Genomic DNA, 26316 nt, shown 5'->3' with positions numbered 1-26316 from the left:
GCCCATTTTAAGTTCTTACATATTGAAATACCAAAGTAATATATGAATGTATACTCTTTGTACAAATTTCAAATAATATCGAGGTATATAGGAGAAAAACATACAAATCTGTCTTCACCAACTTGGGTACCTATGTCATTTGGTAGGTATCATTTTCCTCTGCACTTAAATTATTTGTGGAAACAAGTAGGGAATACACACACAAACAAATACTCCATTTCAACTTTCCAACCAAAACTAACCACAAAAGAATTGAGGGGGCTCCAGAGCTATTTCATTAACCTATTACACAAAAACCAGGAAATCTTTGACCACTTGCTGAGCTTCGTTAGTTATGGTTTTTTGTTTGTTTGTTTGTTTTTAAAATCTGTTTTTGCTGCTTTTTCTTGGGAGGCCTCAGAGATACATCCTTCTCCAGCCTCATCCCTTGGTCATCTTTCTGATCTTTTCCCACCACAGCTTATCACTGGAGATCAGATCACCAGTGTCTCAGTTGGACGCTGGGATTGGATGCCTTCCAGACAACAGTAGGCAAGCTCATGGGAGGACATCCTCCAGATTCCAAACAGAATGAAAATAGACTGTATTAAAAATTATCATCTGCCTTCATCTTCACCTTTGCTTTGTATCTTCCCTTTTCTCTTTATATTTCAAGCCCTCCTCGATAGACGCTGTCCATCATTCACACACTTGCTTGAATTTTATTGGATTACTCTCATTTATCTTGTCACGTGACCTTTGCCCCTGCTTTTCTTTACAACCACAGAGTCTAAGTTTTAATATGAGACCCATAGTCAGTGTCACCTACTGCTGATAATTTCCCCAGTTGTCTCCTCAAAACCCTAGAGTGTTTTTATCTTTGGAAAGAATGAAATCAGTTCTTCACTTTACACTATAAGCAGCATTAAGAATTTGTGGCTAAAATCTATATGTACATATACAATTGACCCTTGAATAAGGCAGGGGTTAGAGGTACCGACCCTTGTGCAATCAAAAATCATACAAGGATTTTTGACTCCCCCTAAACTTAACTACAAATAACCTGCTGTTGACCTGAAGCCACACCGATAACATAAACAGTTGATTAACACATGTTGTATGTATTACATACTGTATTCTTACAACAAACTAAACTAGAGAAAGAAAATGTCATTAAGAAAATCATAGGCGCGGGCGCGGTGGTCAAGCCTGTAATCCTAGCACTTTGGGAGGCCGAGACGGGCAGATCACGAGGTCAGGAGATGGAGACCAACCTGGCTAACACGGTGAAATCCCGTCTCTACTAAAAATACAAAAAACTAGCCGGGCGAGGTAGCGGGCGCCTGTAGTCCCAGCTACTCCGGAGGCTGAGGCAGGAGAACGGCGTAAACCCGGGAGGCGGAGCTCGCAGTGAGCTGAGATCCGGCCACTGTACTCCAGCCTGGGTGGCAGAGCGAGACTCCATCTCAAAAAAAAAAAAAAAAGAAAAGAAAATCATAGGAAGGAGAAAATTAAGTAGAAGACGATCACCAGAGAGGTCCTTGTCCTCATTGCCTTCAAATTGAGTAGGCTGAGGAGGAGGAGGAGTTCATCTTGCTGTCTCGGGTCGAAGAAGTGGAAGAGGTGGAAAAGGTGGAAGAGGTGGAAGGGAAGATAGGAGAGGTGTACACACATGGTGTAACTTTTATTGAAAAAAATCTGCATATAAGTAGGCCCACACAGTTCAAACCCATGTTTTTTAAGGGTCAACTGTGTATATATATGTGGCTAAATCTGGCCTTGGTTATATAATAATTGCCAGGCATTGTGGCTCTCGCCTGTAATCCCAGCACTTTGGGAGGCTGAGGGAGGCAGATCACCTGAGGTCAGGAGTTTGAGACCAGCCTGACCAACAAGATGAAACCCCATCTCTACTAAAAATACAAAAATTAGCTGAGTGTGGTGGTGGGTGCCTGTAATCCCAGCTACTTGGGAGGCTGAGGCAAGAGAATTGCTTGAACCCAGGAGGCAGAGATTGCAGTAAGCCGAGATCACGCCACTACACTCCAGTCTGGGTGACAGAATGAGACTCCATCTCAAAAAAAAAAAAGAATACTTCATAGGAAACAGATTTATTCTTCACTCTCACTGTATCAGTGAGAATATGCCAGGCTCTGCTGCCATCAGAGAAAACTCCTAAACCTCAGGGACTTTGTTTCTTGCTCATGCTATGTGTCTGTCTACAAAGGACCATTTAGAAACTCTGCTCCACATTGTATAAGGAAATCTTCCTATTATTGACTAGATCTCACAACACTTGCTTGTTACGATAGCTTTATCTAAAAGGTGCAGATTACACTGCTGCAGTGATTCTAGTAGAGGATTTTGTATTCAGTCCAAAATGATCTTATTTATTCTAAAATTGTTTCCTCGCCTTCTGTCTTTTTAGGTTCCTTAATTCAATGAACTAAAATAAACTTTTATGAACTGTTTTTAAAGAAAATACAGTTGTAAGAAAAGACCATACACTCTGATTTTGATTTGTCAGTCCTGCTTTAGAATTTTCATTTCTCAGATTAGTCTTTTCCATTTTCCATATTCTTCTTTACCTGTTTCATTAAAATTTGTAAAATATTCTGACGTTGCCATAATTTTTGCTTTTCAATCCTTTTTTATCTCTAAGTGCTTTCTCATGATTTATAGTCTCACAAAGAGACACATTTTGTTTTAATTTTCTCCATATTAGTAGGTTATGCTAATTTGATAAGTTTTGTTCATGTCTTATATTGAAAAATATTTATTATCTTTCAAAACATATATTTTCTTGTGCCATTAAAAAATATTCAGCTTCTTTAAAATCTTTTTGATACTTAGGCTTCCTTTCGATAAATGCTTCTATTTTCTGGTTTTATTGTTCTTGGTTCTTTCTTCATAATCATTATTTTGTCTTGCTTTAAAATACTATTTCTTCCATCTTTATAACCTATCTTATTTCTCCCTGCCTGTTGAATGTCATGTAACTGCAGTGTCATAGAATGACAAATAGCCAATGACTTATGCATATCTATCTGTCTCTGACATGTTCCAAGATATACGCATGTATTTGTCATGCTCAAAGACTGTTTCACTGAGATAAATATTTGGAATGTTATTTAAAATATTTATAAATATTTCTTAATTGTCTATACTTAAAACACTACTTCTCTGTAAAGTACAACTTACTGTTTGATTGCACATAATTTTTATAAAAGTTGCATAAATATATTAATACAAAGTTCAACCAATGACAGAACACGCCTGCCCGAGAGCTTAGAAACGCTGTGTTCTGTTATCATCTTAATGCTAATAATAAGAAGGTAAATTGTTAATGTAATTAACTGATTAAAGAGTTATGTCATAGTATTAGACTAATAGAGTTTATTTGACTACTTTGGGATAAGCTATTTTAATATTTAATTTAATAGCCACTTCATAATCTGAATAAAATACTGAGACTGAATTGTATTATTCAATACTGAGACTGAACTGTATTGTTCAACTGAGGTTGTATTATTAGTTAATGGCCAGTCCATTTGCAGGAAGTTAGGTCCTTTGCCTAAGAATATGCATGGGTTAATTTAATCAAGTGGCATTTGTACCCTTTACGTGCTTTATTGTCTAATGCTATACCTGTATATTATTTACCCAGGCAGAGAGATACACGGTTGTGATTGCAAGAGCACTAAGCGTGTTTCAATTTCTCCATCAATATATATCCTCCTACACAATATATATATAGTATGTTGTGTGTGTGTGCGTGTGTGTGTGTGTGAATGCACGTGGGTGTGGGTGCTTTAATTTGGAAGTGCCTGAGAATGACATGTGGAGACCAGCTAAAGAGCGGTAGTTTTTGCGCTAATGACTGGAAATGATCCTTGGAGATGGTGCCCAGTTTGAGGTCAGTGGATGGGGGTCAGAGAGGCAGGACTCCCCAGGGTGCCTCTCATCTTTTATCATCTTCATCCATCAAGGCTGCTGTGTCACATATAACATTTTCCATTCTTTTTTGCCCCTGTGTTCTGGTACTGCTCAACAGCAGCAACCTGTTGATTCTGGACTGCTCAGTACTCCTGGCTGGCATAGGAGGCTGCAGGGTGACTTAACTGTGGTAGACAGACAGAATTGTTTCCAATGTACACCTAAGGAGGCCCTCAGCAAAGCAAACATTGATTTTGGAGGGGCATTTTTTTCTCTATTTGCTTGCTGCCAGAAGCCTCTAAATAGGATCCCTATTTTTTTTCCTGTTAATATTAACCCATTTAGAGGCTGAACGATAAAGTTCAAGCCAGTAAGTCCTGCAAGATGTTATAAGATGCTGTCACCTCCCTAAACAGAACACCTCCTAGTGAGGATTCAGTAGGTGATTGAACATGAACTAAAACCTTGGAGGCATTCTGAGTGCCTGGGTGGCCTCTGGTTTACTGCTGGTTCACTGGGTTCCTCTTGCCTCAATAGGCCAACTCCCAGTATTATAAATCATATAGATGTGAACTTCTTCCTGAAGTAACTTGTTTGCTTTATTTATTTGGAAAATTTCGGTAACTGCTCTCTCAACGGCCAGGCTGTTGAATTTGCCATAACTGAGGCTTACTCAAGAATGTTTAGTCTTAACACTGTGTGGTTTCCTTTAGTGACTCCTGAGCCACATTTTGAAGAGAGACGTGCTGGTACTGAAGTATGGTGAATTCACTTCCAGGTAACCAGGGGCACCTCAGAATACCTTCGGTTTCGAGACAAAGTGGGTGGCAATGGTGAAGTGGAACCTCTCTCTAAACAAACCAGACCCACATAACCATAAACATACGCACACCCACATACACCTTGATGTTTTGGGCATTGAATATGCAAAAACGAATACAATTTTAAATGGGAATTTTAGAAAGAGTAATTTTTAATATTTTTAATGTAGAGGTAGTCATGTAAATCTCTCTTCTGAAATAAACTTATTCCACTTCCTCTTGGTGTATTACATGTCATAAAAAGTGTATTTGAATAAAAGAAAATAAGTACTTTAAAATGAATAAAATCATTCATTGGTAGTAGTGATGTGAGTTTACATTTGGGGCTCCCAGGCCAAACTGTCAGAAAAGACCACATTATTCTTTGTAATTTGCCAAACAGCTTTCTGGTGGAGAGCAGAGTAAGATGGAGGAATGGAGGTGGGAGGGAAGAGGGGCTTTACTCTGTATTAAGAAATGCAGAGGCTACTTCTATAGCTTCTGGACCTGTGAGTAGAAAGATGAGGAAAGTTTTGCAAACCTTCTTTAAGTCAGTGAAAAAATTTCTCTACTTTTAAAAAACTAAAGCATTGGTGAAACCAAAGAAGGAAAATTTAATCTGTTTTTAACTTCATATAGGACATTTTTTAATACTTCTGGGTTTTTGGGCTTTTCTGTGTGTTAAATTGCACCAGAAAAAGAAGAAAGCCAGAACATATTGTTCAAGGAGTCTGGTCCTTCACAATCCATGGAGAAGGCAGTTTTTTCCAAGATTGTTGCAAGAACATCCCTTCTGCTTGCTTTTATGGTTAAAGATAAGAGTACTGAAAGGATTTCTTCCCTCTGGCGCCCTTCTCCTCGTATCCACTCCTCAGTCTCCCCAACAACTACAGGTTTTAAAATATTGGCATTTATATTATACTCTCAAAAACTGAGCATCTTTATATATGTGCTTGTATCCCTTCTCTAACTCTTTTAAAATGCACAACGCTGTCCAAAATGCTGTACTCTAAAACCAAGAGCATGATATAGAGAGAATTAGCAATGCTAGTTTTATGACTTACCAAGTATTCCTGGGTTCCTTGTGGCAGATTGTATTACACATGATACTAATTAAGTTGAGTGTGTATAGGGAGACAATGAGGAGCAGGGTATGGCAGAGGGAAGGAGGATTTTTTTTAAAAGACAGACACAGAATTGCAATGGAGAGAAAAGGGCAGTCCATTCAAGAATTATGGCTTCTATCCCTCACACCAAAATGACTCAGTTTAGACTAATAGGTGACTATAGGGTAAAGCATCACTTTCTTTGTACAATCCCTTGGATTTCCATGAGTTTGTGTTTCTCTAATGTAAAGTTTTATTTCAGAAACTGGTTGTACTTTCCAAATATTCCAATGGCTAAGAGCATTAGTTACACAGAGCAGAAATTGGTAGGTAAAGAAATAGAATGGACTTGACATAGTGAGAACTGTAACCTGTTTGAAATTATGAAAAAACCTGTCTCATTGAAGGCAGAGATATCAAATCACCTTTAAACAGTGCTAGGCAAGCTTCACTGTGAAAAAGAATCAGCTGGAAAGCTTGTTAAACACATGTTCCTAGTTCCCACATCTTGAGTTTCTTACTCAGAAGGTTAGGAACTGGACATGAGAATCTGCATTTCCTACAAGCTCCCAGGTGAAATTGATGCTGCAGGTTCCTGGACTGCACTCTGAAAAGCACTTTTTAAAAACATTGTTTTTGTTCAAGGAAATGGAAGGAGGAGGTGAGAAAATGTGGTGAGTCAATAGTGGGGCTTAAGTAAGCAGTTGCTTAGGTTAGTAAATCAGGCCCACACCATGATATAAAGATATGATGGGGGTTCTGAATTGAGTACAATCTATTTCTGATGCTAGAATATTCTCTAAACCAATTTTTTTTCTGCAAAATAAATATACTTGGGGAATACTAGCTGAGCACTGGATTATACATTTAAACATATTACAACCTTCCTAGGCTCTTCTGCAGCCTGGATGTAAACCTTCTCATGAGTTCCAAGCAATCATGGGCACATTGACTGCAGGATCACATTTGTGATGGTGTACCACATGGAAGCCAGAAGAAAAAGCAATGGCAACCTCCAGCTCACTCCTTGCCTCGCATTGTTTTTGGAAGAACTCTTTGCATGCAGTGTGCTCAAAAGTTATTTGATAAATTGGGAGTAGGTGGGGAGATGAAAACCCTGAAAAGAGAGACTCTTTTTTACCCTGATAATAAGGTTAAGGATGGGGGAAGAGATTAAGCTATTCGTTAAAATTCAATGTGACCTCATTTGCACCCTGAGTTTGTGGAGCATAATATACTAGCTTAAAGGGGACCAATATATCATACTGGTTTAAAAGGGACTAATATGCCCATCAAATGGGAGATTGGTCACCCTGAAAGAAGAGAAAAGAGTTGAAGTAGAAACGTGGACACAGCATCTTCAGCAGTGTCTGCAGAAGGAAGTGTACACTAATCTTCAAAACCAGTGTTTGTTTCTTCTGGAAACTCTGTTTCCCATCATGGGATGAATTCAACAGGTAATTTCAGTTTAATATTATAATACCTGCCATTATGAGCACCAAGCTAAATCTTCTGACTCAGATTCTATGTTCATTAGTAGTTTTGTCAGTCTCCATGAAACACCTGCTGGGATTTTTATTGGGATTAAATGACATCTATAGATCAATTTGGGGAGAATTCACATCTTAACAACAATGAATCATAACATTCATTAATGTAGCATATCCTTCTATTTGTTAAGTTCTTTAAAAATTTTCTTCCATAATGCTTAGTAGTTTTCACAGAATGAAGATCTTTTAATCTTTTGTTACATTTCTCCCCAGGTGTTTGATGCATTTTGATGATCTTATAAATCATATTTCTTTTAAATTTCATTTTCCAAGTGACGTTTACTGGTATATAAGTATATGATTTATTTGGGTTATGTAGCACAGAGTCTGATTCCATGTTTTCATATTTGACTTCTGACTTCTTCTAAACCCCACCTCCCTTTTCCCTTTTGCTCCATATCAGGACAGATTGGTAAGAAAGCCCAAGTGAATGTCCTTTTATGGCACATGTGGGAAATTCAAAGCTGGCAAATCCCCAGCTGTCACTTGGGACTATTTCTCCAGTCCCACCCCCTTGCTACTATATAGGCCCAACCCACAGAGGCCTGCCGAGACCTGCTTGTACCCTCATTCCCATATCAGGAATCCCTTGTGTGAATAATAAGTTTTCTTCCAAATTATTTAGTTATGTAGGGTGCCATTGGCATCAACATCCTACCTATTGATTGGGAAAGGTAACATTCTGCCTTCTTGGGATAAATATAAAGCAAGGTATGTTGGTCTTATACCCAGCAACTTTCCTAAATTTGCTTACTATCTCTAATAGTTTGAGAATTAATTTGAGCTTTCTATGTAAAAAATCATATCATTTGTGAATAATGATAATTTTACTAATTATTTTTTAATCATTTTACTTTTTTATTGCTTTATTGAACTAGTTCGGTCCTCCAATTTTTGAATAGGATTGTTGGCTGTAGACATCTTATGTTCTTGCCATTCTTAGGAGGAGAAAATGGTAAATATTTCACCCTGTTATATAGATCATTAACTTTTTTTGTAGATAACTGTTATCAGATTAAGAAAATTTCTGGCTATTTCTAGGGTGTGGAATATTTTTCTTTTAGATAATAAATGGGTGTTGAATATTATCATTTTTTGTATTTATTGAAATATCACATGGCTTGTCTACTTTGTTTACTTACTGGTTAATCTACATTGGTTAATTTTCAACTTAACCTTAGTTTTGACGTATTATCTTTTTTTTAAACTTTTAAGTTCTGGGATACATGTGTGGGATGTACAGGTTTGTTACATAGGTAAATGTGTGCCATGGTGGTTTGTGATACCTATGAACCCATCAACTAGGTATTAAGCCTGACATGCACTAGCTATTTTTCCTGATGCTCTCCCCACCTGTGCTGTCCCCTGACAGGCCCCAGTGTGTGTTATTCCCCTCTGTGTGTCCATGTGTTCTCATTGTTCAGCTCCCACTTATAAGTGAGGACATGCGGTGTTTGGTTTTTCTGTTCCTGCATTAGTTTGCTGAGGATAATGGCTTCCTGCTTCATCCATGTCCCTGCAAAGGACATGATCTCATTCCTTTTTATGGCTGCATAGTATTTCTTGGCATATATGTACCACATTTTCTTTACCCAGTCTGTCATTGATAGGCATTTGGGTTGATTCAGTCTCTTTGCTATTGTAAATAGCATTGCATTGAACATATGCATGTGTGTACCTTTATAACAGAATAATTTATATTTCTTTGGGTATACATGCAGTAATAAGATTGCTGTGTCAAATGATATTTCTGGCTCTAAATCTTTGAGGAATTGCCACACTGTCCTCCACAATGGTTGAACTAATTAACATTCTGGCCAACAGTCTAAAAGTGTTCCCATTTCTCTGCAACCTTGCCAGCATCTGTTGTTCCTTGACTTTTTAATAATTGCCATCCTGAATGGCATGAGATGGTATTTCACTGTGGTTTTGATTTACATTACTCTGATGATCAATGATGTTGAGCAAATTTTTTTTCATATGTTTGTTGGCAGAATTTATGTCTTCTTTTGAGAAGTGTTTGTTTATGTCCTTTGCCCACTTTTTTTTCGGCATATGAAAATTTATTACTACAGTGTTTTCACCATTAAAATTTATGATCTTGGTCTTTCCTTCTTGCCTTGTATAGGGCCAGAAGAGACACATTGGCTACTTTGACAACCTTAAAGCGGACTCCAGGAATATCACCAACAGCATGTCCTTTGCGACTAAATCCAGCATCCAAAACTTCATCGTTTTCCTCAATAAAGTTCAAGCAACCATTGTTGGGTACAAAGGCTGTGATTTTCTTGCCATTCTTGATCAGCTGGACCCTGATATACTTCCTAATGGCAGAATTTGGCTGTTTGGCTTCAACTCCTACTTTTTCCAGGATGATTCCTTTTGCATGAGAAGCAGCTCCAAAAGGGTTGGCCTTCAGGGCTATGCCCAAATGGGTTTTCTTGTACTGTTTATCATGCCACTTCTGGTCTCGTCGGAGACTACAGAGCTTCCTAGCAGTACAAAGTCCATGACACTTGCCCATGCTGTCGGCGCCACCGGCCTGAGCAAAAAAGCCTTTGCCCGCTTTTTAATGGGGTTGTTTTATTCTTGTGAATTTGCTGAAGTTCCTTGTAGATTCTTGATATTAGAATTTTGTCAGATGAGTAGATTGCAAAAATTTTCTCCCATTCTGTAGGTCGTCTGTTGACTCTGATGATATATATTTTTTTCTCTGCAGAAGCTCTTTAGTTTAATTCGATCCCATTCGTTAATTGTTGCCTTCATCGTATAGCTTTCAGATATTTCATCATAAAATCTTTGCCCATGCCTATGTCCTGAATGGTATTGCCTAGATTTTCTTTTAGGGTTTTTATAGTTTTGTGTTTTACATTTAAGTCTTTAAACCACCCTGAGTTAATTTTTGTATAAGGTATAAGTAAGGGGTCCAGTTTCTGTTTTATGGATATGGCTATCCAGTTTTTCCAGCACCATTTGTTAGATAGGAAATCCTTTCCCCATTGCTTGTTTTTGTCATGCTTATCAAAGATCGGATGGTTGTAGATGTGTGGTGTTATTTCTGAGTTATCTATTCTGTTCCATTGGTCTATATGCCTGTTTTTGTACAAGTACTATGCTATTTTGGTTACTGTATCCTAGTTTGAAGTTGGGTAGCATGATGCCTCTAGCTTTGTTCTTTTGCTTAGGATTGTCCTGGTTATATGAGCCATTTTTTGGTTCCACATGAATTTTAAAATAGTTGCTTTTTCTAATTCTGTGAATGATGTTGATGGTAGTTTAATGGAATAGCACTGAATCTATAAATTGCTTTGGGCAGTATGGCCATTTTCACGATATTGATTCTTCCTATCCATGAACTTGGAATATTTTTCCATCTGCTTGTGTTTTCTCTGATTTCCTTGAGCAGTGGTTGGTAGTTCATCTTGAAGAGGTCTTTCACTTCCCTTGTTAGCTGTATTCCTAGGTATTTTATTCACTTTGTGGCAATTGTGAATAGGAGTTTATTCATGTTTTGGCTCTCTGCTTGTCTGTTGTTAGTCCTTAGAAATGCTTGTGTTTTCTGCACATTAATTTTGTATCCTGAGACTCTGCTGAAGTTACTTAGCAGCTTAAGAAGGTTTTGGCTTGGGTCAATGGGGTTTTCTAGGTATAGGATCATATCATCTGCAAACAAAGAATATTTGACTTCCTCTCTCTTCTATTTGAATACCTTTTATTTCTTTGCCTTGCTTGATTGCCCTGGTCCAAACTTCCAATACTATGTTGAATAGAGTAGTGAGAGAGGGCATCCTTGTCTTGTACCAGTTTTCAAGGGGACTGCTTCCAGCTTTTGCCCATTCAGTGTGATATTGGTTGTGGGTTTGTCATAAATGGTTCTTATTATTTTGAAGTATATTCCTTTAATACCTAGTTTATTAAGAGTTTTTAACGTGAAGGGATGTTGAATTTTATTGAAGATTTTTTTTCTCTGAGTCTTTTGAGATAATCATGTGGTTTTTGTCTTTAGTTCTGTTTATGTGATGAATTACGTTTATTGGTTTGCATATTTTGAATTAGGCTTGCAACCCTGAGGGTGAAGCTGATTTGATCATGGTGAATAAGCTTTTTGGTGTGCTGCTGGATTCAGTTTGCCAGTATTTTATTGAAGATTTTTGCATGGAAGTTCATCAGGAATATTGGCCTGAAGTTTTCTTTTTTTTTTTTTTTTTTTTTATCTCTGCCAGGTTTCAGCATCAGAAACTAGGATTGCAACCCCTACTTTTTTCTGTTTTCCATTTGCTTGGTAAATTTTTCTGATCCCTTCATTTTGAGCCTACGTGTGTCCTTGTATATGATGCTGGCTGGTTCATTTTGCAGACTTGTTAATGCAGTTGCTTCGTAGTGTTGTTGGTTTGTGTACTTCAGTGTGTTTTTGTAGTGGTTCGTAATGGTTTTTCCTTTCCATGTATAGTGCTTCCTGCATGAGCTCTTGCAAGGCAGGCCTGGTGGTGACAACATACCTCAGCACTTGCTTGTCTGAAGAGGATTTTATTTCTCCTTCACTTATGAACCTTACTTTGGCCAGATATATGACATTCTGGGTTGAAAATTATTTTCTTTAAGAATATTAAATATTGGCCCCCAATCTCTTCTGGCCTGCAGAGTTTCTGCTGAGAGTTTTGCTGTTAGTCTGAGGGACTTCCTTTTGTAGGTGACCTGGCCTTTCTCTCTGACTTCCCTTAACATTTTTTCTTTCATTTCAACCTTGGAGAATCTGATGATTATGTGTGTTGGGGTTGATCTTCTCATGGAGTATCTTATTGGGGTTCTCTGGATTTCCTGCATTTGATTGGCCCGTCTTGCTAGGTTGGGGAAGTTCTCCTGGATGATACCCTGAAGTACGTTTTCCAACTTGGTTCCATTCTCCCCATCTTTCAGGTACTTCAATCAGTCATAGGTTCAGTCTTTTTATATAATCCCACAGTTCTCAGAGGTTTTGTTTGTTCCTCTTCAGTTTTTTTTTTTTTTTTTTGTCTAATCTTGTCTGCCTGTCTTATTTCAGCAGAAGAGTTGTCAAGCTCTGATAGTCTTTCTTCCACTGGTCGATTTGGCTGTTGATACTTGTGTTTTCATCATGAAGTTCTTGTGCTGTGTTTTTCAGTTCCATCAGATTATTTATGTTTCTCTCTCAACTGGTTATTCTAGTTAACAGTTCCTGTAATCTTTTATCATGGTTTATAGCTTCTTTGCATCGGGTTAGAACATAATCCTTCAGCTCAGCAAAGTTCGTTATTACCCACTTTCTGAAGACTACTCCTGTCAGTTGTCATCTCAGCTTCAGCATAGTTTTGTGCCCTTGCTGGAGAGGTTTTGTGATCATTGGAAGAGAAGAGACATTCTGGCTTTTGGAATTTTCAGCATTTTTGAATTGGTTTTCCTCATCTTCGTGGATTTATCTACCTTTGACCTTTGAGGCTGTTAACCTTTGGTTGGGGTTTTTGTGTGCGTGGCGGGGGGTGGTGTCCTTTTTGTTGATGATGTTGTTGTTATTGTTGCTTTCTGTTTGTTTGCTTTTCTTTTAACAGTCAGGCCTCTCTTCTGCAGGTCTGCTACAGTTTGCTGGGGGTCCACTCCAGACCCTGTTCACCTGGGTATCACCAGTGGAGGCTGCGGAACAGCAAACATTGCTGCCTGCTCCTTCCCCCTGAAGCATCCTCTCAAAGAGGCACCAACCTGATGCCAGCAGGAATTCTCCTATATGAGGTGTCTGTTGACCCCCGTTCAGAGGTCTCATCCAGTCAGGAGGCACCGGATCAGGTATCTGCTTAGGGAGGCAGTCTGGACGCCCCTAAGTGGTGTGGGTATGCTGGGTGGTGGGGAATCCCTCTCATCCGGATTGCCTGAACTCTTCAGAGCCAGTAGGCAGGAAAGATTAAGTCCCCTTACCCCAGGTGCTCTGATTCAGGCAGATGAGAGTTCTGTCTGTAAACCTCTGGCTGCGCTTGCTGGAATTCCTGCAGGGAGGCCCTGCCTGGTGGGGAGGTATGGATCTAGTTTCTACCTAAAGAAGCAGTCTGGCCACAATCTGCCACAGCCACTGTGCTACACTGTGGGGAACTCAACCCAGTCCAGACCTCATGGTCTCCCTATCAACTGGCAGGGGAACACCAGGGATTAGAACCTCAGTAATGGTGCCACCCCTTCTCCCAGGAACTCAATGATCTTAGGCCTACTCCAGGCTGCTGTGCTGGCTAGCAGGAGTTCCAAGCCAGTGGTTTTTAGTGTGCGGGGTTCCAGGAGACTAGGACCTGCTGAGTGAGGCTGGTTGACTCCCTGGCTTCAGCCTCCTTCACACAAGAGTGGATGGATCTCCTGCCTCACTGGAGTTCCTGGAGCTGCTGGAGCATACAAAACCTCTTGCAGCTCAGTCCCTGTCTGAGCGGCCAGTGGACCCTGGAAGCTGCCATGGGTCTGCACAGCTTTGTGCTTGAGACCCAAGGCCCTGGTGGTTTGGGAACACTAGAGAATCTCTTGATCTGCAGATTGCAAAAATATGTGGGAAAATCATAGTTCTCTGGGAGGGTAGCAAAATCTCTCACCGCTTCCCTTCGCTTGGGGAAGGAGATCCCTTTGCTTACCCTGTGCAGCTCCGGGGTGAACCGTCATTGCCCCACCCTGCTTTTCCTTGCTGTCCATGGGCCCCACCAACAACCTAGTTAGTTCCAATGAGAGAATCTGGGTGCCTCAGTTGGAAATGCAGGTTCACCCACCATTTACGTTTGTCTCAGTGGGAGCTGCAGACAGGAGCTGTTTCCACTCAGCCATTTTGGCCCCTCCTGTATTAGTAATTTTATATAAAACTAGATTCTGTTATTTAAGGTTGTATTGAGTGTAATCATAACTATATTAGTAAAAAATATTGGTACATATTTTCTTTTCTTGTAAATCATTTTCAGGATTTTGTATCAAGGGTTTGATGGCTTCATAAAATGAGTTGGAAGTTGGCCTATTTTTCTATTCTTTGGAAGCACATGTAAGATTGGTATTATTTCTTCTGTAAGTAGTAGAAAGAATTCATCAGTAAAATCATCTACAACTGAAGATTTTATGAGATTATTTTTTATAATGGATTTGATTTATTTAATAGATATAGGACCCTACAGATGTTTCATTCTTTTGTGTCAGTTTTGGTAATGTGTACGTTATATCTAAGTTATTAAGTCTATTGGCATAAAGTTGTTAATAATCTGCTCTTATCTATTTGATGTACTTGAGATCTGTAGGGATGCCCCTTTATATTAATGGTTTGTGTTATCTTCCTCTTGCTATTTATTACTTTTATTAATATTTTCAAAAAATCAAAGCCAAAATCTTGTCGACTTTTCTGTTTTACTGATTTCGCCATTTGTTTTTATTACTTTTATCCTTCTACTTTATTTGAATTTATTTTGCTTTCCTTTCTCCAGATTCTTGAGTTACAAGTATAGATCATTACTTTTAAATCTTTCTTCTTTTCTAACATTTACATGTAAAGCAATATATATTCCTCTAAGCATTGTATGTGGTTCATGTCACATATTCTGATATGCTGTGCTTTTATTTTTTTGGTTATCTTTCATTTTCATTCCATAATTTAATTCCATGTTAGTCATGGGAGATACTTTTTATGATTTCAATTCTTTGAAATTTGTAGAGACCTACTTTATGGCTCAGAATGCATTTCAAAATAATGTATTGTTTTGTATCTATTTCTGTTGTTGTTGAATGTAATGTTCTGTATCTGTTAATTAAGTCCAGTTGGTTAATTGTTTTGTTCAAACTTTTTATATTGTTACTGATTTAGTTTGTCTGTTTTATCATCTCTTGAGATAGTGTCAAGAACAGCAAAGGGGTGACATTTTATTCTACTCGTAATATAGCAAGCAAGTAACCTGCTACAATTTCATTAATGCTGCATTAATTGTGAGGACTGCCATAATAGAATATTATAGACTGGGTGGCTTAAATAATAGACATATATTTTCTCAAAGTTTTGTAAGCTAGAAATCCAAAATCAAGGTGCTGGCAGGGTTAGTTTTTGATTAGGCCTCTCTTCCTGACTTGTAGACAAATGCCTTATTAGAGTGTCCTCACATGGACTTTTCTCTGTGCCTGCACTCTCCTGGTGTCTCTTTCTAGTCTTATGAGGAACACCTGTCCTGTTAGATTAGAGCTCCACCCTTATAATATTATTGAACCTTAATTAGCCCCTTAAAGGCTCTATATCTAAGTATAGTCATATTGAGGGTTAAGGCTTTTTTTTTTTTTTTTTTTAGACGGAGTCTTGCACTGTCTCCCAGACTGGAGGGCAGTGGCACGATCTTGGCTCACTGCAAGCTCCACCTCCTGGGTTCACGCCATTCTCCTGCCTCAGCCTCCCGAGTGGCAGAGACTACAGGCCCCACCACAACGCCGAGCTAATTTTTTGTATTTTTAGTAGAGATGGGGTTTCACCATGTTAGCCAGGATGGTATCAATCTCCTGACCTCGTGATCCACCTGCCTCAGCCTCCCTAAGTGCTGGGATTACAGGCGTGAGCCACCACACCCGCCTTAATTGAGGGTTAAGGCTTTAATACATAAATTTGAGGGGAGAGGGCACTATTTAGTCCATAGCAGATGCTGGCAGAAGATATGAGACTTCTGTATTAGAGGCAAAGGACTTTATTTATTAGTCATGGAACAGAAGGCAGGAAGGTTTCCCTTCAAGCCCCATAAGTGTGACACAGGTGACCTAGATGGATCCTGCACATTTCATAGGTTTGTTTTACAACCCACAGAAGTGACTCTTGGATTAGGAAATCCCAATATTTTATAAATATCTGCAAACAACCCTGTCCAACCTTTGCCACAGAGGGAGACAATAATCTTGTTATACTGTACAGGAAACAAATCTGCCTCCTGCTCCACTTTCAAAAATCCTTGGAAGATAGCCTGAGATAAAAGTCTATGAGTGACTCTGCTCATAAAATGTGCAGACCCATGGACAAGGCTGGCTTCACAGGAATGCCATGCCTAGAAGGTGCCTATGCTTAGTGTAATGCTCTTCTGTCACTGCTTTCGAATTATTAATAATTTGTAAGTAATAGAGCCCTCATTTTCATTTTGCACTGGATCCCACAAATTATGTAGCTTGTCTTGTCTCAGGAGAATAAGAATGCGTTACATTCTTATTCTTACTAACACATAAGAATGTGTTATCCCAAAAGATAGTTGTGTTAATGTCTTCAATTGTGATGATAATTGTTTTTATTTTAGTTCTGTAAATTTTGGTTTTAAATATTTTGAAGCTACATCATTAAAAGAATAGAATTTAAGATCATTTTACATTCTGTTGCCATGAATCTTTTGTCATTATAAAATATTTCACTTTTTGCTTCATAATACTCTTTAGCCTACTTTGTGTGATTTAATATAGCCACAAAGACTTTATTTTTCCTAGTGTTTTCATTTTGTAACTTTTCTTATCCTTTTCCATAAATCTTTGTGTGTTTTTGTATGTAAGATGTTTCTTGTGAACAGCGTATAATTGGATCTTGTTTATATATCCAGGCTGACAATCGCTAAGTTTTAAATGAAATATTTAGTTGATTTTAATTTAATGTAATTGCTGAGATAGGTTTAAATCTACCATATTATTTTTTGTTTCCCATATGCCTTATCTACTCTTTGTACCTATTTTATTCTTTCATTGTTTTCTTTTATATTGAGCTATTTTTAATATTTTATTTTAATGATATATTAACTTTGTTTGCTACGTAATATACTATCTGTTTTTAGTGGTTATCCTGGAAATTAAGCAATCCATCCTTTATTTATTACTGTCTAATTTATGTTAGTACTTTTACCAAAATCAAAACATTGAAAGATCTTTAAATGGTGAATTTATTTTGATCTTGTATCATTTTGCTCTGTTTTCACATAGTTTACACCTATACTTATTACACGCTTCTTTATAACATAAAGAAGTTATTATATCTTTTTCTGCAATCAGTTTTTTACAGATACCTTTTTCTTTTCCGGAGTACTTCTTCTGTCTTATATATCTGGGATAATTTCCTTTAGCCTAAAGAATTTTGTACAGTACATCTTGTTTGGGTGTCTCCTTCAGGAAAGAAATTCTTTTGGCTTATGTTGGTCTGAGAACATCTTTTTCTTGTTGTTTTTTACAAAATCTTGGAGGGCTTTTAAAAGAGCACTTTAAGTATTCATTCTATTGTTATTTAGTTTATATAAATTCTGAGAAATTGACTCATTCTGTTTTTTAATAATACATTATAATAAACTGTAGTCACATATTTTACAGTAGCTGTCTTGAAGTTATTTCTCCTATCTAACTGAAATTTTAAATCTTTTGGCCAAAATCTTCACAAACCAAATATACCCCCAACCCCTCATAACCATCATTCTATTTTCTACTCCTATGAGCTCAACTTTTGTAAATTTCATATGTAAGTGAGATCATGCAGTATTTGTGTTTCAGTGCCTTATTTATTTCACTTAACCTAATGTTCTCCAAGTTCATCCCTGTTGTCCTAAATGACAAGATTTTCTTTTTGTTTAAGGCTGAGTAGTGTGTTTATTATTTTATATGTGTACATATATATGTGTGTGTGTATACACACACACACACACACACACACACACACACACCACATTTTCCTTATCCATTCATTCACTGATGAACACTTAGGTTGATTCTATGTCTTGTCTGTTTGAATAGTGCTGCAATTAACAGGAGAATACAGATATTTCTTTGCCATACAGGGTGAGGTGATATTGCATCATGGATTTAATTTTCATTTTTGTGTTGGTTAGTGATGTTAGACAATGTTTTCCTATATATCTTGGCCATTTGTATTTCTTTTGAAAACTGTCTACTCAGGTCTTTTGTTCATTTTAAATTGCATTATTTGTTTTCTTGCTATTGAGTTGTTTGAGTTCCTTGTATATTTTGGCTAACATCTTATCAGATATATAGCTTGAAAACATTTTCTCTCGTTCTGTAGGTTCTTTCTTCACTCTGTTTGTTGATGCCTTTGTTGAATAGAAGCTTTTTAGTTTGGTTTAATCTCTTTTGTCTGTTTTTGCTTTTATTATCTGTACATCTGAAGTAATATCCAAAAAGTCATTGCCCAGATCAATGTCATGGAGCTTTCCCCCTACGTTTTCTTCTAGGAATTTTACAGTGTTAGACCTCACATTTGAGTCTTCAACACATTTTGAATTGAGTTTTGTAGATGGTGACAGATAGGAGTCAAGTTTTATTCTACTACATATGGATATTCATTTTCACAGTATCATTTGTTGAAGAGACTGTATTTTCTCCAAAGTATGTTCTTGGCAACTTCATCAAAAATCAGTTGTCTATAAATATGTGGATTTATTTCTGTTCTCCATTATGCTCTATAGGTCTATGTGTCTCTTTTTAATGCCAGTACCATACTGTTTTGTTGACTATAGATTTGTAGTACATTTTGAAGTCGGGTAGAGTGATACCTCCAGCTTTGTTCTTTTTGCTTAACATTACTTTGTTTATTTGGGGTTTTTCATGATTCCATACACATTTTAATATTGCTTTTTCTATTTCTATGAAAAATTCATTGAAATTTTGATAGAGATTGTGTGGACTTTGTAGATCATTTTGGGTAATACAGACATTTAAATTGTTTCAATATTTCAGTTTTTCCAATCTATCAACATTGAATATCTTTCCATTTATTTGTATCTTCTTTAATTTTTTTCATCAATGTTTTGCCTTTTCTGTGTAGGTCTTTCAGGTTCTTGGTTAAACTTATTCCTAAGTATTTTAATTTTTTGTAGCTACTGTAAATGGAATGTTTTTAAAATAATCTATTTTTTGAAGAGTTTGTTTTTAATGTATAAAAACACTGCTTATATTGTATATTAATTTTGTACTCTGCAACTTTATTGATTTGCTAGTCCTTTTAGTTTATTGGTGGTATTTTAGGGTTTTCTGCATATATGACTAAATTATCTGAAAACAGGGACAATTTAATTTTTTTTTTCCAATTTGGATTCCTTTTATTTGTCTTCCTTGCCCAGTTGTTCTGGCTAGGATTTCCAGTACTATGTTGAATAGAAGTGGAGAGAATGAGCATTCTTGTTTGTTTCTTATCTGAGAGGAAAAATGGTTAGCTTTTCACCGTTGAGTATGATGTTAGATGTGGTTTTGCAATATATGGCCTTTATTTTGTTGAAGTACTTTCCTTCTATGACTAATTTGTTGAGAGCTTTTATTATGAAAAGATGTTGAATTTTGTCAAGTGCTTTTTCTGCATCTATTGAGATGACAGTACTTTTTTGTCCTTCATTCTATTAGTGCGATTATCACATTTATAGACTTTTGTATGTTGAAATATCCTTGCACCCCTAGGATAACTCCCATTTTATCATGGTGAATGATACTTTTAATGTGTACTGAATTCAGTTTGCTAGAATTTTGTTGAAATTTTTTTCATGAATGTTCATCAGAGATATTGGCCTATGATTTTTTTTTTTTTTCCTGTAGTGTTCTTGCCTGGATTTAGTAACAGGGTGATGCTGGTCTTGGAAAATGAGTATGGAAATATTCCTTTTCCCTCAGTATTGTGGAAACACTTGAGAAGGATTGATATTATTTCTTTAAATGTGTGGTAGAACTCAGAAGTGGAACCATCAGGTCCTGGACTTTCCCTTGACAGAAGACTGTTTTTTTTTTTTTTTTCTTAAATTGCTGATTCATTCTCCTTACTGCTTACTGGTCTGTTCAGATTTTCAGTTTATTTAAGATTAAGTTTTGGTAAGTTGTGTGTGTCTAAGAATTTATTTATTTCTTCTAGACAATCAAATTTCTTAGTCTATAATTGTTTATAATAGTTTCTTATGATCCTCTGTAAGTCTGTGGTATCAGTTGTAATAGCTCCTCTTGAAATTCTGATTTTCTTTATTTGATATTGGTGTCTTTCATACCAGGCTAGCTAAAATTTGATCAATTTTGTTTATCTGTTCAAAAAAGCAACTCTTACTTTCTTTGATTTTTTTCTGTTGTTTTTTCTATTTTCTATTTCGTTTATTGCTGCTCAGTTATTAATCTTTCTTCCACTAACTTTAAGCTTAGTTTGTTCTCTTGATTTCTAGTTCCCACTTCAAAGTGTGAACTTAGGTTGTTTATTTAAGATTTTTATTCTTTTTTGATGTAGGCATTTATTGCTATAAACTTTCCACTTAGAACTGCCTTTGATTCATCTCATAAGTTTTGGTACATTTTTGTTTGCCTTAAGATATTTTAAATTTTCTCTTTTAATTTCTCATTTGACTCATTGGCTATTCAAGAACTTGTTGTTTAATTACCACATATTTGTCTATACTCTAAAATTCCTTCTTTGTGATTTTTCTCTAGTGGTACACTTTGATTTCTTACTTTATATCTTTAGTGTATCTACCATAGGTTTTTGCTTTGTGGTTACCATAAGGCTTACAGAAAACAACTTGTAACAGACTGTTTTAAGCTGATAACAGCTTAACTTTGCATACAAAATTTATACCTTTAGGCCAGGTGTGGTGGCTCACACCTGCAATCCCAGCACTTTAGGGAGGGTGAGACTGGTAGATCGCTTGAGCCCAGGAGTCCAAGACCAGACTGGGAAACATGGCAAAACCCTGTCTCTACAGAAAATACAAAAACTTAGCCAGCTGTGATCACACCAGTGCACAGTGCACTCAAGTCTGAGTAACACAGTGAGAAGAGATCGTGTCTCAAGAGAAGAAAATTATACTTTTCCTCCACTCCCACCACATTTACATTTTTTGGTCACAATTTGCATTTTTATTGCCTTCCTTAACAAATTAATGTAGCTTTTATTATTTTAATAATTTTGTCTTTTAACCTTCATATTAAACATATAAAAGATAAATATATGGCCAGGCATGGTGGCTCACGCCTGTAATTCCAGCACTTTGGGAGGCCGAGGTGGGCAGATCATGAGGTCAAGAGATCAAGACCACCCTTGCCAACATGGTGAAACCCCATCTCTACAAAAAATACAAAAATTAGCTGGGTGTGGTGGCATACACCTGTAGTCCCAGCTACTTGAGAGGCTGAGGCAGGAGAATTGATTGAACCCAGGAGGCGGAGGTTGCAGTGAGCTGAGATCGTGCCACTGCACTCCAGCCTGGTGACAAAGCAAGACTCTGTCTAAAAAAATAATAATAATAAATAAACAAAGATACATACACCACCATTACAGTATTTCTTTTTAAAAATTATTTTATTTTATTTTATTTTATTTTATTTTATTTTATTTTTTTTTTTTTTGAGACGGAGTCTCGCTCTGTCGCCCAGGCTGGAGTGCAGTGGCCGGATCTCAGCTCACTGCAAGCTCCGCCTCCCGGGTCCCGCCATTCTCCTGCCTCAGCCTCCAAGTAGCTGGGACTACAGGCGCCCGCCACCTCGCCCGGCTAGTTTTTTGTATTTTTTTAGTAGAGACAGGGTTTCACCGTGTTAGCCAGGATGGTCTCGATCTCCTGACCTCGTGATCCGCCCGTCTCGGCCTCCCAAAGTGCTGGGATTACAGGCTTGAGCCACCGCGCCCGGCCTTTAAATTTTATTTTACTTTAAGTTCCAGGATACATGTGCAGAACGTGCAGGTTTGTTACATAGGTATATGCATGCCATGAGGTTTGCTGCACCTGTTGACCCATCCTCTCAGTTCCCTCCCCTCACTCCCCATCCCCCAACAGGCCCTGGTGTGTGAGTATTGTGCCCTCCCTGTGTCCATGTGTTATCATTGTTTAACTCCCACCTATGAGTGAGAATCTGCTGTGTTTAATTTTCTGTTCCTGTGTTAGTTTGCAGAGGATGATGACTTTCAGCTTCATTCATGTCCCTGCAAAGGACATGAACTCATTCCTTTTTATGGCTGTATAGTATTACATGGTGTATATGTACAACATTTTCTTTATCCAGTCTATCATTAATGGGCAGTTGGGTTGGTTCCGTGTCTTTGCTATTGTAAATAGTGCTGCAGTAAACATACATGTGCATGTGTCTTTATATAGAATTATTTATATTCCTTTGGGTGTATACCCAGTAATGGGATTGCTGGGTCAAATGGTATTTCTGGTTCTCAATCTTAGAGGAATCGCCATACTATCTTCCACAATGGTTGAACTAATTTACATTCTCAGCAACAGTGTAAAAGTGTTCCTATTTCTTCACAGCCTCTCCAGCATGTATTGTTTCTTGACTTTTTAATAATGACCATTCTGACTGACATGAGATGGTATCTCACTGTGGTTTTGAATTACTTTTCTCTAATGATCAGTGATATCGAGCTTTTTTTTCATATGTTTGCTGGCCGTGTAAATGTCTTATTTCAAGAAGTTTCTGTTCATATCCTTTGCTCACTTTTTGATGCGGTTATTTTTTTCTTGTAAATTTGTTTAAGTTCCTTGTAAATTCTGGCTATTAGACTTTGTCAGATAGGTAGATTGAAAAAATTTTCTCCCATTCTGTAGGTTGCCTGTTCACTCTGATGATAGTTTCTTTTGCTGTGCAGAAGCTGTTTAGTTTAATTGGATCCCATTTGTTAATTTTGGTTTTTCTTGCAATTGCTTTTGGCATTTTCATCATGAAGTCTTTGCCCATGCCTGCGTCCTGAAAAGTATTGCCTAGGTTTTCTTCTAGGTTTTTTATGGTTTGGGGTTTTACATTTAAGCTTTTAATCCATTTTGAGTTAATTTTTGGATAAGATGTAAGGACTGGATCCAGTTTCAGTTTTCTGCATGTGGCTAGCCAGTTTTTCCAGCACCATTTTTGAACTGGAGATTCTTTCCCATTACTTATTTTTATCGGGTTTGTTGAAAATCAGATGGTTTTAGTTGTGTGTTGTTATTTCTGAAGCCTCTGTTCTGTTCCATTAGTCTATATGTTTGTTTTGGACCATTACCATGCTGTTTTGGTTACTGTAGCCTTATAGTATAGTTTGAAGTCAGGTAGTGTGATACCTCCATCTGGTTCTTTTTGCTTAGGATTGTCTTGGCTATGCAGGCTCTTTTTTGGTTCTATATGAATTTTGAAGTAGTTTTTTCTAATTCTGTGAAGAATGTCAATGGTAGTTTGATGGGAGTAGCATTGAATCTGTAAATTATTTTGGGCATTATGGCCATTTTCATGATATTGATTCTCCTTATACATGAGGAGGAATTTTTTTCATTTGTTTGTGTCCTCTCTTATTTCCTCAAGCTGTGGTTTGTTGTTCTCCTTGCAGATGTCCTTCACATTCCTTGTTAGCTGTATTCCTAGGTATTTTATTCTCTTTGTAGCAATTGTGAATGTGAGTTCATTCATGATTTGACTAGTTGCTCGTCTATTGTTAGTATAAAGGAATGCTTGTGATTTCTGCACATTGATTTTGTATCCTGAGACTTTGCTGAAGTTACTTATCAGCTTAAAAAGTTTTTGGGCTGAGATGATGGGGTTCTCTAAATATAGAATCATATTGTCTGCAAACAGAGACAGTTTGAATTCCTCTCTTCCTATTTGTATACTCTTTATTTCTTTCTCTTGCCTGATTGCCCTGGCCGGGATTCCAATACTATGTCGAATAGGAGTAGTGAGAGAGGGCATCTTTGTCTTGTACCGGTTTTCAAAAGGACTGCTTCCATATTTTGCTCTTTCAATATGACATTGACTGTGGGTTTGTCATAAATAGCTCTTATTATTTTGAGATACATTACATCAATACCTAGTTTATTGGGAGTTTTTAACATGAAGAGATGTTGAATTTTATTGAAGACCTTTTCTGAATTTATTGAGATAATCATGTAGTTTTTGTCTTTGGCTCTATTTATGTGATGGATATGTTTATTGATTTACGTATGTTGAACCAGCCCAGGAATGAATCTAACTTGATCATGGTTGGTAAGTTTTTTGATGTGCTGCTGGATTCGGTTTGCCAGTATTTAACTGAAAATTTTTGCATTGATGTTCAACATGGATATTGGCCTGAAGTTTTCTTCTTTAGTTGTGTCTTTGCCAGGTTTTGGTATCAGGATAATACTGGCTTCTTAAAATAAGTTATGGAGGAATCCCCCCTTTTCAATTGTTTGGAATAGTTTCAGAGGGAATAGTACCAGCTCCTCTTTGTACCTCTGGTAGAATTTAGCTGTGAATTTGTCTGATAGTGGGCTTTTTTTGGTTGGTAGGCTATTAATTACTGTCTTAATTTCAAAACCTGTTATTGGTCTATTCAGGGATTTGACTTCTTTCTGATTTAGTCTTGGAAGGGTGTATGTGTCCAGGAATTTTTCTATTTCTTCTAGATTTTCTAGTTTATTTGTGTAGAGGTGTTTATAGTTTTCTCTGATGATAGTTTGTATTTCTGTGGGGTCAGTAGTGATATCCCCTTTATTATTTTTATTGTGTCTATTTGATTCTTCTCTCTTTTCTTCTTTATTAGTCTAGCTAGTGGTCTACTTTGTTAATTTTTTCAAAAAACCACCTCTTGGATTCATTGATTTTTTGAAGGTTTTTCATGTTTCTATCTCCTTCAGTTCTTCTCTGATCTCAGTCTTGTCTTCTGCTGACTTTTGGATTAGTTTGCTCTTGCTTCTCTAGCTCTTTTAATTATGATGTTAGGTTGTCAATTTGAGATCTTTCTAGCTTTCTGATGTGGGCAGTTAGTACTATAAATTTCCCTCTTAACACTGCTTTAGCTGTGTCCCAGAGATTCTGGCACTTTGTCTCTTTGCTCTGATTGGTTTCAAAGAACTTTTTGATTTCTGCCTTAATTTCATTATTTGCCCAGGAGTCATTCAGGAGCGGGTTATTCAATTTGCATAAAATTGTGTGGTTTTGAGTGAGTTTCTTAATCCTGAATTCTAATTTGATTGCATTGTGGTCTGAGAGACTTTTATAACGATTTCATTTCTTTTGCATTTGCTGAGGAGTATTTTACTCCCAATTATGTAGTTGATTTTAGAATAAGTGCCATATGGTACTGAGAAGAATGTATATTCTGTTGATTTGGGGTGGAGAGTTCTGTAGATATCTATTAGGCCCACTTGATCTAGTGCTGAGTTCAGGTCTTGAATATCCTTGTTAATTTTGTGTCTCATTGATCTGTCTAATATTGATAATGGGATGTTAATGTCTCCCACTATTATTGTGTAGGAGTCTAAGTCTCTTTGTAGGTCTGTAAGAATTTGCTTTATGAATCTGGGTGCTCCTTCATTGTGTGCATATATTTTTAGGAGAGTTAGCTCTTCTTGTTGAATTGATCCCTCTACTTATGTAATGCCCTTCTTTGACTTTTTTGGGTCTCTGTTGGTTGTAAGTCTATTTTGTCAGAGACTATGATTGCAACCTCTGATTTTTTTGCTTTCCATTTGCTTGGTAAATTTCCACCTATCCCTTTATTTTGATCCTATGTGTGACTTTGCGCATGAGATGTGTCTCCTGAATACAGCACACTCATGGGTCTTGATTCTTTCTCCAATTTGCCAGTCTGTGTCTTTTAATTGGTGGGCATTTAGACAATTTACATTTAAGACTAATTTTGTTATGTGTGAATTTGATCCTGTCGTCATGATGCTATCTGGTTATTTTGCACACGAGTTGATGTAGTTTCTTCATAGTGTCATTGGTCTTTATATTTTGGTGTGTTTTTGCAGTGGCTGGTACCGTTTTATTCTTTCCATATTTAGTGCTTCCTTCAGAAGCTCTTGCAAGGCAGGCCTGGTGGTGATGAAATTCCTCAGCATTTGCTTGTCTGGAAAGGAATTTATTTCCCCTTTGCTTATGAAGCTTAGTTTGGCTGGATACAAAATTCTGGGTTGACAATTATTTTCTTTAAGAACATTGAATATTGGCCCCCAATCTCTTCTGGCTTGTAGGGTTTGTGCTGAGAGGTCCACTGTTAGACTG

General features: G+C 37.2%; 1 pseudogene; it reads right to left on the bottom strand.

Moving 5' to 3' along the window:
- Nucleotides 1-9464: 9464 nt before the first annotated feature.
- LOC117091096 lies at nucleotides 9465-9895 on the bottom strand (annotated as a pseudogene).
- Between the last annotated feature and the right edge of the window lie 16421 nt (nucleotides 9896-26316).

This window comes from Trachypithecus francoisi, unplaced genomic scaffold, assembly GCF_009764315.1.
Source record: "Trachypithecus francoisi isolate TF-2019V2 unplaced genomic scaffold, Tfra_2.0 Lachesis_group11, whole genome shotgun sequence".
NCBI classification, from domain to species: domain Eukaryota; kingdom Metazoa; phylum Chordata; class Mammalia; order Primates; family Cercopithecidae; genus Trachypithecus; species Trachypithecus francoisi.
Note: the sequence above shows the minus strand (reverse complement) of the source record. Positions and strands in the feature narration are given on the sequence as shown.